The sequence below is a fragment of the Mesocricetus auratus genome, unplaced genomic scaffold, assembly GCF_017639785.1.
Source record: "Mesocricetus auratus isolate SY011 unplaced genomic scaffold, BCM_Maur_2.0 Super-Scaffold_100009, whole genome shotgun sequence".
NCBI classification, from domain to species: domain Eukaryota; kingdom Metazoa; phylum Chordata; class Mammalia; order Rodentia; family Cricetidae; genus Mesocricetus; species Mesocricetus auratus.
Genome location: NW_024429193.1, coordinates 75848064 through 75851624, shown reverse-complemented (window position 1 = coordinate 75851624; position 3561 = coordinate 75848064). Strand labels below are relative to the sequence as shown.

Below are 3561 nucleotides of genomic sequence, written 5' to 3'. Positions count from 1 at the left end.
GCTGCCAGCCGCGCTCGGCCGCCCCCGGGTGCGATGGGCGCCGGGGCGATCGAGGCTGCAGCGGCCGCCGGTGCTGTCGCTGAGCAGCCGCAGCCCCGCCGCTCTAGCCTGGAACCCGCAGCCCTGGGCCCGCCGCACCCTGCCCACCCTCTGCGCGGCCCCTCTCCAGCCCCGCCCGGGGCTGGAAGCTGACCCCACCCGGGAGAGGTCCCCGTGGCGACTCTGCTGCGGCGGCGGGGGTTCCGAAGCCTAAGACTGACTGGGGTTTTGCTTCAGTGGCGATGAACCCTCCTCCATGGGTTGTGTTTGTTTGTTATGACTGCAAGGACAGGATTGCCCTCCCGCCTTCTCACCGACGCCTAAGCCCTTAGGTGACCCCTGCGGTAGGTAGACGGGAAAGCCGCTTTCCAACCCCAGCCCCGGTGCCACCTCGGACAGACGAACACCAGGTTAGCCCGAGAGACCACGACGGCAAGTTCTCTGACATAATCAGGAACGTCTATTGCGAGATTGGACTTTGCCTCCCACTGGGCAGAGCACCTTTTGAGGATCGTGAGTTTCCAATCCGGACTTGCCTAGTACAAAGCCCATATTAGTGTGTTACGATGTCCCTACTCTTGCGGGTTCACCCCTCCCTGACCAGGCCTGAGGTATGCAGCGTCAGCCTCTAAGTAGATTGCTGTGTTTTGAAATCTACATGGAGGCTAAAGACGATTGTTATTTTTACTTGGGAGCTACCACACTGAACGTAAAAAAAAAAAAAAAAAATCAAGCATGCTTTATCAACACCCGGTTTATTGTAATCAACTAGGACAAGCTGTCAGCTACTATTGGGGGATCCTTAAGTCGCATACACTGCCCTAAACAAGTTAGTTGCATAGCTTCTTCTTTTTTTTTTTTTTTTTTTTTTTCGAGACAGGGTTTCTCTGTATTGTTTTGGAGGCTGTCCTGGAACTCGCTTGGTAGACCAGGTTGGCCTCAAACTCACTGAGATCTACCTGCCTCTGCCTCCCGAGTGCTGGGATTAAAGGCATGTGCCACCATCGCCCAGCTAGTTGCATAGCTTCTTAAAGGAAAGACCTGCCCAACCCAAACTTAGAAAACAGAGTCTAAGTTACAAAGTGTATCTAACAGATAGATCCTTTTGTATTCCTTTTGCTGTAGCTGCTTCCTACTTTGTCTGTAGTCGTGGAGGTTCAACATGCATTCTCCAGCATAGACGGCCACTTCAAAAGCAAGGAAACGGAAGAAGATAATCCAAACCCAATAATGTGAAAAAAACATATACCCGACATCCCCACCTGGAGTCTAGTCGCCATTTCAGAGTGGGCGTGGCCAAAACTGGTTCCATTTCTCTTTCCCCAAACATACTCCATTCATAGCCTTCGCCATCCCAATTAATAACACAGTATTATCACCATCCAGGTCTGGGGCACCCTAGGATCTCCTTAGTTTCTTTCTCATCTATGCAACAAACCTGCTGGCTGGACTTTCAAAGTGCTGATCGATATGTATCCCGGTTTCTACCACATTTCCCCATGATCCTGGCCCAAAGCAATATTATCCTCTAACGGCACTTTGCAAAAGTCACATCCCTGGTACCTGCTTTGTTTTGCCTTTCCTCCCAGGAGCCCATTTTCATTACAACAGCCAGACGGATTCTTCTCGTGCCCACTTGAGTCACTTCTTAGCGTCTGTGGCATTCACCCCAAAAACCTAGACCTCTGTGAGCCTGGATGACCCCTGACCCTAGCCCCCTGTCCTGACCTCTCTCTGACCTTGTCAAACGTCTGTGTTCCCCACCCGTCTCCTCAGTCCAGAGAAATAAGCAAATGCTGGTCTCCTGGCCTCTTCCTGCCGCTTTCCTTCTCTGTTCTCTGCCTTGCCATTCCGCCCACGCCACCCAAGAAAAAGAAAACACCGGGGCAGCTGGAATGCTGCTTCTCACCTCCTCCAGTCTTCTCTCAGACATCTTTACTCAGATGTCTTTTTCCTCAGAGTTGGACTGCCTATCCTCCTGGCTTCCTTCACCGCCTCAAGACCTACATATTATGTCTTATTTGTTGTTGACTCCCTCCACTGTAATGTCAGCTGTGAAAGTCAGTAACTTTTATTTATTTTGTTGACTGCTATATCCTTACTATGTCAACTGGTATTATTGGATGGACACATGAATTAGTAACTCAAGCGCCTTATATTTGTATTATATATATAATGTACTATATATATATACATATACATATATAATCTCACCTGTATTGTGGGAAGTGGAGGCCTCAAGAGGGAACAAGCCCCCCCCCCGACTGTTTCCTGTTCTACGAAAAGAAAGCATTTGCAAACCCTGAAGATTTACGAGTATCAACTACAGCGCATGCGAAGCCTCTTGCATAGTGTTTGAGCCATCGTCTGAAGTCCACAGACAGCTGTTATTTCTAAGGTCGTTCTCATCGTCTCCACCTTTTGAGGTTTGTGGACAGTTATTATCATCCTGTTTACAGATGGGGAAACTGGCAATAGGATGGGCTGTGTGTGTTGCCCTACTTCCTGGCCTGCCCTTAGCTTTGGAGTGATCTGGGGCAAGCTAACAGCAAGTGACCCTTAGACCCCATCGTAAGCCCTGGGAGCTAGAAGCGAAGCAGGTAGTCTGCTGTAGGGAGTGTGGACTGCTGGGCTACACACCGCATTCCTCTTCAACCTGCCTCTGCTGCGTCCCATCCCACACAAGGACTCACATTTGAGAGCAGCCAAGTGTGGAGTTAAACCGTACCACGCCCCTCACAAAAGTCACCCACAGCCTCTCCCCAAGACACTTTGTAGTTATGGTTGGTAAGGCCAGAAAGTAGCAAGGCAGGAAGGTCTGGGGTTGTGGAGTTCAGATTTTGTGAAATTGCTTGTCTGTGGAAAAGGATGGAATTTACAGAGGGACCTGCAAAGTATGGGCTCGGGCCAGGAACATCCTCAGCCGTATCTCAGCCAGAAAATTGTGAGTTCCAGCTTCAAAGCCCTCTTGTCTTCCCTCCCCTCCCCCCTATATCTCTCTGTCTTCCCCTCCCCTCCTCCCCCCCCTTCTCTCAACACCCCACTGTGATACTGAACTATACCAGTGACCTTAGGTATGGCCTAATAGTATGCCTTGTGCACCAACAAAATGACTAACTCAGGTTCAACTTCTAAGCTATCATTTGACATCAATTAAAGCTAATATCCTCGCTATTTATAATCTGTGTATCTACATATGTCAACAAAGCTATTGCCACTCACAATCCAGGACACCGGATACTTGCCGTGCAGTCTGTTTTAACATCTGAGCATCAAGACTGTACTGGGTGTAACTCTGTAAAGAGACAGAATCAAGCACAGGTCTGACAATGTGCCAGCTAGTACTCCTAAACCAAACAACCCCAAATCAAAGGAAGTCATCTCTTATGCTGCCGCAGAATGGCAGGTATAAAAAAGGGACTTTCTGTCCTCTGTTCGTTCATCCATCTAGAAAATCTGATAATAAGTAGAAGGACAGGTCCAGAGATATATTTCAAGATCTGGCCTTAAGATAGTTTCTAC

The 3561-nt window shown here is 49.1% G+C and overlaps 1 long non-coding RNA gene across 1 annotated transcript; it reads left to right on the top strand.

Moving 5' to 3' along the window:
- Positions 1 to 3217, top strand: LOC121142466. Its single transcript, XR_005879517.1, has 2 exons — positions 1 to 552; positions 1165 to 3217. It is a non-coding gene; the product is annotated as an uncharacterized LOC121142466 (long non-coding RNA).
- The last annotated feature ends 344 nt before the right edge of the window (positions 3218 to 3561 follow it).